The 13,257-nt window shown below is 39.5% G+C and overlaps 1 protein-coding gene and 1 long non-coding RNA gene across 13 annotated transcripts in view; both read right to left on the reverse strand.

Moving 5' to 3' along the window:
* msi2b (musashi RNA-binding protein 2b) overlaps positions 1 to 13,257 on the reverse strand; it is a 261,495-nt gene that overhangs the window by 219,136 nt on the left and 29,102 nt on the right. The gene's annotated exons all lie outside the window — the stretch shown is intronic.
* Positions 1 to 13,257, reverse strand: part of LOC146509556 (uncharacterized) — a 47,135-nt gene that overhangs the window by 15,732 nt on the left and 18,146 nt on the right. Inside the window, exon 2 of the long non-coding RNA XR_014876626.1 lies at positions 1 to 13,185. This exon is cut by the window's left edge and continues 15,732 nt beyond it. This is a non-coding gene — a long non-coding RNA (uncharacterized LOC146509556). The remainder of the gene's footprint in view (positions 13,186 to 13,257) is intronic.

Raw genomic sequence — 13,257 nt, forward strand, 5'->3', positions numbered from 1 at the left:
AATTCTGCCCACCATGTGTGATAAAAACAGGACACTGCCGATAATACAACAAAAAAGCAATTTATAGTCACACTCATTCACATTCAAACACTGCATGCTCTGAGTACATGCTGCATTTTGACATGCAAATAATGCTGTTTGATATTTGAAATGTATTTAAAGAGTTTAAAAACCCTGATAATATTAAATGTCAACTCACAAAAGGATACATACAGAACAAAGAACATTAAAATAGAATTATGGCTGTAAACTAATCCAAAGAGAACAATCGACGATCTACAGCAGCAATGCCAAACTCCTTTCACACATACAGTCCTCTTTGATCTTAAGTGTGCTGGACCAATGTAAACAAGTTTAATCCCTCAGTTACTTAATATAATAATATATAATAATATTCATATAAAAATACAAGAAAAAGAAGTACAATTATAACAGTGAATCTATGTTTTTCTAAATGTTGCTGTCGTAAATAAAAGAAATCTGTTAGCACGATTTTTAAATTGTAATAAATAAATGTGTAAAATTACAGAAAAAATTCTGCTAGCCCACTGGCCAGACTGTCCTGTAATTATAAAATGCAATATTTTGGTTAATTCACAGAAAATGTCTTTTTTGTTTACTATGCAAAAAACAGCAACTTCTTTATCATTCAGTTGCTTATCATTGGTAGGAAAAGCTGTAACCTAAAATACAGTTAAAAATCTAAAAATCTATATGCCCTCCTCCACATTTTCCAAAGCCATCCAAAGGGCCGGACTGATGTCTTTACCAGGCCGATTCCAACCCCTGGGTCTTATGCTTGACACCCCTGATCCACATTTAGTTAACTACACAACACAGCATCGCAACTAATACTCACATGTGCTGGGCTAAGTGAATTCAGCGGTTGTGGGGACAGTTTCTGGAGTTAATTACTGAGAGTTTTCATGTCAGATGTAAATGATCGGATACAGATTGAAAATCGGTAAAATGGCCTTATAAGTGCTGTTGAGACATTCATTTGCTTCCTCGTTTGTCTTCCACATCATGGTGTTAAACAAGGTTGGAAGAAAAAAAAATCAATATGGCGTTATATTACAATATTACAATATTTCCTCTTACCTAATGTTACTGATGCACTTGCACCAAGTGTCAATATTTTTATCATGCCAAGAGTGCTGTAAATGGATTTTCTCACATCGAGCCTTCTATTTTAGGCTAACTGCATCACTACCTCATGTCTCTTCCTCGTGGTGCTGATCAGACTGACGAGTGGAGGACTGAGATGGAACCTAAAATAACCTAAAACTTGTATTTCCACAACTCTGTGAGTTCCAGTAACAACAAAACTTGCCTTAGAAGCGGCTTCAAAGGTCTCAGTGCTTTCTGTTGTACAGAAAGAACACTCTAAAAGCACTTAAATTTTCTTACAAACAAAACTTTAAGCCAGGATTTGAGGCCTTGTTGTGCCATACTGATTAAATTTCCAAGCTCAGATTTAGGATTTGCTGGCTCAGCGGATCTGAGGGTCAGTGCCAAAAGCTGGCATTTCTTATCTCGTAGTCCCTTCCCTCACTGTTATGTTGCAGACCACTCTCAGCCTGTAAGTCTGAAAATGTAATTTTTTGACCATTATCTACAGTTAATCTCTAATGTGTATACAATAGAGAAAAAGGAAATCTACTAAGGTCTGTCATATTGTGTGAAAGGCTTTTCATTTTCTAAGTCTATTAAATCCAATAACCCAATAAATAAATAATAAATAAATAAAATAGCAATTTCCTGGAGAAACAGCTGTGGGTTTATATTAAAAGAAAACTGATATAATCTTGACAGGCAAATTTCCTCTCCAATAAGCCAAGCACATTCAAAGTGAGGCATTTCCATGCAAAAACAAGTTGCAAATTTATTAAGCATTCTAAAGACTAAGTCTCCCGCTTCCTTAAAATTGGCTGGATCAACACTCCATCTTGACGTCTGTCGGCTGTGAGGTAATTCTCTAGTTGTTATTCATATGTGTATAAATGACCCATAAGGAAAGAAAAGCAATATTTGGTCTTAATCTCAAAATACATTTTAGATCAGGAGGTTTTGATGTGCATTACAGGTGGGCTTTATTAGCAGAACGAGGATCGTCATGGTAATAAAAAGAACCAAATCGGCCCCATTATCCTGCTCTTGGACCTTATATTATAGCAATCATATCGAATTCTGCAATTTGCCTGCCTGATTACAGTAGCTGCAATTTGCATGTATATTTCCCAACAATCAAATAGTGCGCATTGTGTAAACTAACTATAAGTATATTGTGCACAAAACTCTGGGTTTGCCCTACACGTTGTGTGCTCATGTAACTTAGAAGAAACACTCCAAGTGAGCTAATAATTTCGTTTCTGTTTATATTCAAACAATGTGAAGAGCTGCAGCCAGACAGACTGGCTCAGTAAACAAAGACAACAGCACATTTTCTCATTACCAGGATGCGTGAGGGAGGCCAAGGCATAGAAATTAGCGAGCAAAACTGCAAGGAAAGCAAACTAACCAGGTCATCTACAATGTTTGGCACCCACTGATTTTAATTTCAATATTACCGTACAAACAAGGAGAGAGGAGTGGATTATGCGATAAACACGCATTTCATCGTCCCCACTAGCCACAGAAAGCGGTGTATGCGTTACTGACAGACCAGCTTACCTTGGAAAATAATTCTTTACTCTGTTCTAGGTAAAGCATTAGCACTGTTAGGAAAATAAATCCATAGCCTATTGTATGCCAATTGTTAGAGGCATGGCTGTACACCGCATGAGGGGCAAGGCCTTGAGAAAGGAAAAACGTAATCCCCATTGTCACACCTGCTTATCCTTACACACCCTCGAGGGGAAACCCACAAACCTTTACCTAGATGTTGTCAATACAGGCTCTAAACCATGCTGACACACTTACTGCTTTTCTCCAGCTTTCATTTACTAATTGCAACAACTTCCTAAAATAAACGGATGATCATCAGCAAGAAAACATGGTTACTCTTCGTGTTCATAACATACTGTATGTCGGCCCGACTGATCAACCGAGGTAACGCGGTCTATTTCCACATTGCGCTACGGCTAATATCCTGCCAAGAGTCGCGCCGCAGCAGTGTTGTATATACAGCAAGACTATACCTGCCTGAGATTAACTACCAGGCACTGCACAAGGAATATGAGGATAATATGCACTCATCTAAGATCATGCTCAGAGCAAGGAACGGAATTCTGCTTCTCAGCCCTTACTGTTTCAATATTTCCTCATAGACAGCAGCAAATAAGCTTCTTTGTCTCAGTTTCCATCACGGTGGGAAGATTTTTATTTTTTTTTTAATAGCCAAGCTGAGTGGAAGAGAGAACGTAGCAACTTTCACATAATAATTGATTTAACTTTACGAGAAAACTGAGTAGCAGCCTCTGGTAGTGGCTGGTTTCATTTTTCAAACCAACTCATATGTTTAATCTTATGTATATCAAAGGGATAAATCTCGCTTCTGAGAGTTTACTTCATATCACAGAATAACTGAGAATGGGCTTCGGCTTGTTGAGACATGAGAGAAGTCCAAATGGAAAGTTAAAAGTAGCCAGTGATGAAGGCTTGTTGTGCAGTAATGCGCTTAATTTGAACAATGTGGCAACATTTTCAAAATCTCAGCCTCTGCTTTTTCCAGTGTGTCATTAAGTTTACCTTTGAACACATGTCAAAGTGTTTGAGAGGAGCCAGTTTAAAGTCATATCAGATCTTCTTAGATAAGCCAAGCTGACATTTATCCCCATCACAGATCACACTATAAACTACAGCTGAGTGAAAGTGCGGTGTGCAGAGCACAGTGCTATTACAGAGGCAGACACCCAGCGCATCATTTATCCTGCCCATAAATCAGCCCTCTGCTCTACTGCACTACCTTCTCCTCTTGTCCCAGCAGATCTCACTGACGTATCATTATATCTCATATACCTCCACTAAAATAACCTCTACTGAGCCTAAGAGCTTAGGATGTGTGAAAAGGAGAGCCCGTGCCTTCTCTATGTCTGCTCGGATGATGCTTTGCATTAGAGCGTCAATTAGGCCTGTGATCTATGCTTGATGTTTTACTGCCTACTATTTTGTCTCTGTCTTATGGCTGGGGTGAGTAATGTTTGGCTTTGTATAATGCACCATCTCTTCATAGCAAGCCTAATCTTGTCTCCATGATATATATTACTGCAGGTGAGCATCTGCAAAATGAGGAGATACTGTAATAATAAGAATAATTGAAGAGGTGAGCTCACACTGGGCCCTGCATCGAGCTCCAGATTTTCTTTGCTTCTTAACTTGTGTGGCATTCGATCCCTAAATCTCAAATACATGCCCTTACAATAAACTTACATTCGTGCTCCTTAGATATCAGAAGTGAGGAACAGGCACCTCTTCAGTTTCTTGGGTACTACAAATCAGTGGCTAAAGCACCCAAAACTAAATATATGCATAAAGAAGTATGTTTCTAAGTCAGCAATACTTCATTTAAATACTGACCAAAATTGACCGGGAGACTTGGTTTAAAGTGCTACTTTTAAAATAGTACTTGAAAGCAGGTATTATTCAGGTTTTTCTTTCTTTACTTTGATTTCAGCCCAGTGTTAATTTTTTTCCCAGCCTTACCAGAAAAGCTGAACATTTTATATGTATTTACATCGCAGCAAGAAGTCGCCTATATCTGAGCAATTGCCACTTTAACCTGAAGCAAAAATCCACGACTAATGACATTTTTCTACTGAGTTGAACCTGAAAACCCTCACACATAAAAAAAAAGCAATAAAACAAAAGAGGCTCTTACTGGAATTCTTTTTTTGTGGTTTCACAGCAGACAAACTTGTTTAACTCTCTCTATATAAGGATTGATTTCACATTTATTCAATGCATGGTGCTATTGAATTTTAAATTCAGCTCCACTTGATCAAAGTTACAAATAAAACATGGTGTTTTACATGCATTTCTGAGATGTGTGACAGTTTTCTTTGATTTCTCATCATGTGCCACGTTTGACTTTGAATGACCAAGGAACTGGAAAGCAAGGTCAAAGACACACTGAAGTGGATAAAAAGAAGCAAGAACAGCAGCTCCAAGTTAACCCGTGGAGCTGCTGTTCTATGTAAAGATTGGAGGTGCTACGCACTGGGCAAGCAGGGGGGCTGGGCAATGCCTGGGTCTCCTATCAGCAGGGGCTAAATCAAGGCTCTGTGGGGAAAGACGGCAAAGCAGAGCAGCATACTCAGGCCTGTCTAGAGGAGACACACTGTGTACCCCTTCACTTAGCCAGCACTCAACTTCTGATTCAAGTGACAATGCCACAAAAAGAGAGGCAGAGCACGAGTGAAAGAGAAGTGTGATGAAGCAGTATAGAAGGTAAGAGGCTGTCAGCGCTAGAGTGAAAGAAAGAGAAAACAGCCATTTTCAGTGAAGGTGAGAAGAAAATACAGCAGGGCCAATTTATTTTCTAAACTGTGAAAGCTAAAAGAAAGAAAATAGACAACTAACAGTTGCAAATGAGAAAAAAGTTTGAGAAAAGTCCACAGTTTTAACATCAATTCAGCATTAGAAGGAACACTTTTTTTATTTTGACTCGACTCCAGTCCACCTATTCGCTTTTTCTCCCCTTGACTGCCCATGCCTCCCCCATTATTTCTTCACTCTCCCTTGCTCTGTGTCTCTTTCTGTCTCCACTTTGAAGAGCAGCGGTGTGTTTGTTTGAGAGCCTCTTGCATCACACCTGTTTGTTTAAGCTGCAAATGACGCTAGAGAAAAAGCCTGCCCGTCTCTGTAGACTGCCCGGATATAGCCCGTGGTTGCCAACAACACAGGGCTCCCTCTACCCCGTACACTTTTCTTCATTCTCACGTCCCTGCTCTGTCATTTTCTCTCTCTCGTGCTCTCTAACAGGGGAAATACACAATGCTGAGCCCCAGTAATAATTCCTACAAACAGAGCACATCACTAAATACTCCCAGAGTACCTCAGCTTAGTCCCTCGGCTAACAAGAGGTTAAAAAACACTCCGACTTGTTTAACCTTGACTTATCAAGCCAATAATACAAGCAACCCACCGTGAAAAACTAAAGCCGTCAGTTTTAAGCAGTCTATTGCCATCTATAAAAAGCTAGCCTCTGGACCATTAATGCATAGCAATAATCAGCTGTGAATAATTTTTACTTAGAACCACTTGGAATTGCCCGCACCCCGGTCTTAGCCAGCACCTCCAGATCCATAACTACATACAATATGATAAGCAACTGAGACGTGGAATTTATTTACCACAGCATTATCAGAGAAAATGCCAAGCACTTTTGATTTTACACTCACAATGGGTTACGGATCAAAGCCCTGCTATCAGCACTCAACATTATCCTCTCAAACGGACCTGAGAAGAAGCACTCCATAACCTCGGCTGCGCACAGAATTTTTTTTTCAGACACAACAGATGAAATTCACCTTGCTTTGGCGTTCATACACACACAGGGACACACACACAAGCTACAACACTTGAATACAAAAAGGGCAAAGGCCCTTTTTTATTTGCCATGTCCAGGCAAAAGGGAAGATGAAAGGACATAAATCCACTTTCAAGGTTAATATTCCTGCTTGTTTTGGCTCCCTAACGAACCACCTTTTTATTGACCTTGGACCTGTAAGTAAATAGTAAGCCAATGCAAGTATATAATAGAGCAAAAACCACTAAATTATGCGGGGTAGCATTCTGGTGCCAGTTTGACATAAAACACAACCTCAAGGGCGTTAAGCTAGCGTGCTCCTAGTGCCCGTCCCAGGCCCAGATAACCCAAAGAGTTGCGTCAGGAAGAGCACCTGGGATAAAACTGTGCCAAATCGAACATGTGGACCCATCTGCTGTGGCAGCCCCTTGGTAAAAACGGGGAACAGTTGAAAATCACCAGATTTTCGACACCCAAACTAAGCACCACCCAATAGAAGCGTGGCCTAGTCTCACTGGAATAATCACACTGAGATTAGCTATGCCACAAACATACCTAACTAGACGGCCAAATTTGCCATTGGCTCCAGTTGGTGCATTGATCACGATGGAGAATACTCTCAGAAAAAGTGGTCAGAGCAGTCTTGTTAATCGGTTCACACCTTGTGTGACACTGCAGCAGATCTGAGGCCAGATGCATTAAAGTCTGGGCAGATCTTGACTTTTCCCTCACAATAGGTTACAGATCAGTCTTTGCAAACAAAGACAGAAACAATATCCACACGGTGGACATGGGCACAAATACACAGCCTTCATTCACACTCCCACAATTACACCTAAACAAATATAGAAAACCTCTAACATTGAGAGGCTCAGCGATATCTCAATCGCGGTTATCAAACATCAGAGGGATCATCAATCATTTAGAGCTTGAACCTTGAACCTTGAACCTTGAGCTTGCATTGAAACAGACTTGACAAAGTGTTTGGCAATTCAGGATCAAATGATTTGATCATTACAGCAAATTAATGGCTCCAATGTAAATGAAAAGACTGAAAGTTTGTAATTATTTGTGAGTTCTGAATTTCACTACTCGCTGATAGGACTTCAAATTAGACATTATGTAGACTTTCCACTTGCGGCGTAAATCCTTAAAGGCTAGCTCTCACACGGGCGAGTAAATTCTGAGGTCAAGATTTGCTTTAAGTGTTATAGTTAGTCTTCTTGGACGGTGAGTCAAAATTTAATATAATATAAAACATTTAATATAAAAACATTATATACCACTAAATAATCTTTCATCGTATGCAACTGCCATTAGAGTATATGGATGTATGTGTTTACAGTAGGTAAAGGTTTGGCAAATCGGAAATTTCATGAGTCTTTTTACTTTCGTTCTTTTTTGTCTTATTTTTTTTCTTACAATTTTCTGTCGCTCTGTTTCTAACATAATTTTCTTTGCCGTACTCACCCCTCGGCTCTGTGTCTACCAAACATAAGTGGATTTTAAGCAAGATGTGTGCCCCTTGGGTTCTCAGTTTCTTCACTGCTTAATTCAGGTATTTTTTTTTTATTTTCACGGCAGCGTAGTTAGCATTGTTGCCTTACAAAAAGAGAGTCCTGGGGACACCGGATACCTGGGGTCTTTCTGTGTGGAGTTTGCATGTTCTCCCGGTGTCTGCGTGGATTCTCTCCAGGTACTCTGGCCAAAGACATGCATGGGGTTAGGCTAACTGGAAATTCTAAATTGACTACAGGTGTGAATGTGAACGTGAATGGTTGTCTGTCTCTCTGTGGTAGCCCTGCTACAGATGGGTGACTTGTCAGGGGTATACCCCAGGCTCCAACACCCCCACCAACCCAAAATTATACAGTTGTAAGAAACGGATGGGTGAATATTTTGTTACTTTACTTACACACACATACACATACACAGTGAAATTTTCATCCTGCCGTAACCTGAACTTACTACACAGCAGTAAATGCAAATCTTCACTTAACTAAAGCTTAAATTAAGATTTGTTTTCCAGCAAGTGTTGACAGTGTATGTGCACCTTTCTAAAGGATGTGGTAGCTCATGGCAAACATATTTGCTCTGTTCACATTAATATTCAGCTACAACATTTGCTCTTATACCGCTAGTCAGCACAAGTGTAAATAACATTTGCAGCTTAAACATTTGTAACATGCAACTGTTCCCATGCTGCTTGACATTTAGCCGCTAGGCACACCGAAACATTAAAACAGCACATCATAAGATCTACAGATGGGTGACAAAGGAATAACCCGAATAAGCGAGTGGGGAACACAACCGACCCAGATGCTTTCACACAGGTGTGTGGCATGGTACAATTAAGCAATTAACAACCAATCACACTCTGTGGCATGTATAAAAACGCTGAGCAAGATCCAGTTTGTTTGCAAGTTTGTTACCAAGCTTGCAAGAGGAAATGAGCCGGGTTTGGGCGTGGACATCAGACGCTTCAGTCACAAGGTGGCTAAACCTGCTAGTGTTTCAGCAGTGACAAAAGTACGGCTGTTTTTAGATGTACTGGAACGACATCTTTAAATAGGTCAGAGATTGACAGGGAACACTTGATGACCATGATGCTAGTGCATTAGTGCAGTATGGAAGGAATAATAGAAGAGCAACTTTTCCTTGGGTGACTGAGAATGGCAGAGCAAGATGTGATCTGACTCTGTTAGCAAAAATAGTCTGTCGACAATTACACAGACAGCGATGTTATAGTAGGGTTTCAGTGCCTAAACCTCTTATTACAAAGATGAATGCGCATTTGAGAGTTCAGTGGTGCAAAAAAACATAGATGTGGGAGAAAAAAAAAGCGATACAGTCAGATGAGTCATCCTCCCCATATTCTCAACAAAACGTTAAATGTGTGTATGGTGTATGTCAAGTAAATTGTACTTGGAGGCCACTGTTTGATCCCTGCAGTGAGGAGTTTCAGTGCCTCTCTTTTACATCTTTGCTGGCATGGTTTATTTCCATTGACCAAAGATGCTCTCAGACACCACCTTTATCCTGTGATGGAGCTACAAACAAAGACCCTATCTAAGGGGTCACTACATATGCTACTACCTTCACAGTCACCAAATCTCAACACAGCTGAACATCTTGATGGATTACTAGACTTTAATCTTAAAATTAGAGTCAATTTAAAATGAAATGGTTGTCTTTAACTTTTTCTTCACGAGATGAAAGTCTACAACAGACACACAAACCTGACCTCTATCATTACTATCACCACTTGCATGTGTCTACATAAGGCAATCAAGAACTACACTTTTCAGCTCCTCTCTTCATCATTCTACTCCTTACGCGTAGAATTCCAGATGTTAGCAATCTGCATTTTTCTAAAGGACCATTCAGATGGCATAATCTATATTGCTAAATTCAGTTATTATAAACACAGACACCACTGTCCTCAGCTCAAAAGAATCAAGCACTGTGTGTGCCTTTGAGTCGTACATGTTTCAGTTGCTCTATTCTTGTTACCACATCAGGCATAAGATAGAAAGACAGGTAGTCGACCCCGACTCTGACCACCAACTGCCATCCACAGACACCCCCAGCCCTCAACAACCCCATCCACCTCATCATCAAAGCTGTGAATTAAAAAAAGAGAACAACATTGCCCGTCTTCCTCTTCCTTTTTTTTCCCACTCTCTTCATATCACAAGACTCTCCCTCCATCTACGAGTCTGAGAGGATACCAGCGACCAAAGGGTCAGTAACATGGCAACCAAGTCAAAAGGCTTCCATGCCTGTTACTCAGCAGGGTGCTGGCATTTACTTCTCCCATCCGCCCCCCTGTTTCATCCTTGAGGCCCCAAGCCCCACCCAAGAGCCTAAAAGAAATCCACTATCCTTGCTTTCTCAGCTGCCTCCCTCTTCCTGAGTTAAGAAAACAATATTCCACAAACATGAAAAAGAGAACTTCCTGTCCTTTTGTCTGTTGGGCAGGCCAAAAGGTGCTGTTTATTGCACTCCACTGCATGATGCTTGCCTCTACACACACAGACTCTTTTTGATGGAGGGGGGAAAAAAGCGTAAAACCCTGTGTTTTCCTTCTATGCAGATAAAAAAACCATTGCCTTTCCTTCTCATTTTCTCAGACAAAGAAGTGAAAATATATGTCTAGGCATGTAGTTTAGATTTAGGTCATGGAGGTTGTTTCAATCTCTGTGAATTTCCATAAGACCTTTTTTTTTTTTGCACAAACAGTCAAAGCAGAATACACCGTGTCAGAGCCAGTCTTCGACCAGCTGCTTGTTTCTTCACAGCATGTGGGCAAGATTTCCTCCAAGGTTTTAAATGGGTCACATTCTGGCTGAAGATGTCAGAAGTTATGCTTGCGCAAGTGGATAATCCTGAATACTTTGTTCAATATTGTAATTATGATTTTATCTCATTTCCAGGAAACAAAATTGGTGCATCACATTTTTGCACCTGTAGGTATTGTGCTTTGTATCGCCACATTTGCAGAGCACTAAAGGCCCTAGTCGCTACTCCTTTATTGTAATTTATATTTGAAATTTTTAAATCATACCAAAAGCACACAACTGAGCCACATTTTTGCACCGGTTCTACTTTCTCTTTATTGTGATGAATGTGGGCACTGTTGTGCATTTTGAGTCACTCTCTTGTACACTGTCCTGCTGCAGTAATATTTACAAGAAAGACCAAAAATAGGTTGAATTAGGCTGAAAATTGTTCCCAACAAATGCAATTCAATTCTGTCTGACAAGCATTTGCACAAAAATAAGAAAAAAAACAACAACAACAAAGCCCAGCAGTTTCTTAACAGCTAACATCTTGAAAAAAATAATTTAACCTACATACAACACGAGTGACCCAGTTTATTAAATTTAAAGTTCCACTGAGAACTACTAAACCTCTGCTGAAAGTAACAGGTCTTTTCAGTTTCTGGTAAGTCGAGTGTCAATTTTTCCAAATAAAATGGTTCATAACTGACTGCATTTTGTACTACGTTCAGTGCGACTAGATCAGGATGTTCAATCCAGACAAAACATAAAGCATCAAACAAAAGAAAGGTCTGCCAGCTCCTTGCATGTGGACAACGTCCAGCTGAACATGGTTCAATTTATCAACCTATCAAAGTTCAGATTAACTGAGACTGTGGATTATGCAAGTGTGTCACTAAGGACATTTTCTGAATAATGAAATAAATGGACTAAGAATGTGAATCATAATGACTTTGTAAAGCTCATTAGATCCCTATAATGCTATATGAAGCTGCATTTGACACAAAGACTACTGCTGCTACATAATGGTGCAAACTCTTGCAATTACTCAGCTAAATCAACCTCCCTTCCCACATAACAAATCCCAATTTAACCAAGAGATTTAAAACCAAATTACTACAAAATGAAAGATAATCATGTTGATTCACTTTAAGGAACCACAACAACAGTTTTAAATTAAGACTTGGGGGGAAAAAAAAGTACCAAGAGTTTTATAGTTCATCTTTTTTGCATTGTGTGCATATGAGTGGACTACATACAACATCTCAGCATCAATGGAGTGCATGATTATTAAGCAAGGAAATACTAGACTGTGCTACGTGATTATCTGCGTTTAATTAGTGCGACACAGGATGGCGAGAATGCAAATCAAAGACAACAACATCTTGACAACATTAAAGAGAAACTTGGGTTTGCTTCACTACAATCATGTATCCATTCTGAATTTGCATATTCAATGTAATCAATGATGATGCATCAAAGGCAGTATTAACACACCTGTTGTAGTAAGGCAGTGCAGCAACATACAGAAATCCAGAGGAAATATCATTTCACATTCATTCCCAATGTCCTACTCTGCATTATTACTACTGAGGATTCCAGAGTGGCACGATCTAATACGTATCTTCAGAAAAGGCGCGATGTTGTGCTTATAATCTTGCTAAAGGAGGTGATACTTCACCATCTTGTGCAGTTCTCAGTGACAGAGAGAGAAGGACTTGCCCAGAGTGAAGGAGCTAGTGGCAAGCTCATCGATCAAAGACTGGGAAATGTCAGACGGCAAGTACAAGGCAGAGTTTTTATGCAACCCTCATTTCTGCTAAAGGTATACCTCACAGGCAGTTACAATGAATAACAATGTGTTCTTTGTTTCCTCCGCAATTAAAACACAGTTAGAGAACAAGTCCAGCCAAAAAGATCAATATTAATAGGAGTCTGGCACTCACATATACCACCTACTTCATATTGCTACAATGCCTTTAAAAATGGCTTCGCATTTTAATTTTAGCATAGAACTCAAAATTTAAAGCACAATCTTGCTTCTTTTGAATTCTACATATTTTATTTTAAATGATTTTTGCGAGCTTTCCTGTGAATATCAGTTGGATAATCTGTATATGTAACCAGTTTAATCAGCACCATCATGAAAGAATGGAAAACGCCATTACATGGTATATAATTCATAAACGTGTGTTTTTGTTTTTGTTTTTTTGCATCTCGAAGCTTGTTTGTGAAATTTTCAGAATTATTTCCACATATGTTGTCTTCCTGCTTGGCTTTGGAATACTGTGCTTCATTTAACTGAATTTCGCCACAAACCACAGCTCTGCACCATAGAAAATCAATCTAAGATTGATCTAATGTAGGTAAATCATATAGCAACAGCAGGAGAAAGGTAGCCAGACACTATAACCGCAGTTTATCTATCTATCTCTATATATCTATATCTATCTATATATATATATATATATATATATATATATATACACACACACACACACACAC

Source organism: Neolamprologus multifasciatus, chromosome 10, assembly GCF_963576455.1.
Source record: "Neolamprologus multifasciatus chromosome 10, fNeoMul1.2, whole genome shotgun sequence".
Lineage (NCBI taxonomy): Eukaryota > Metazoa > Chordata > Actinopteri > Cichliformes > Cichlidae > Neolamprologus > Neolamprologus multifasciatus.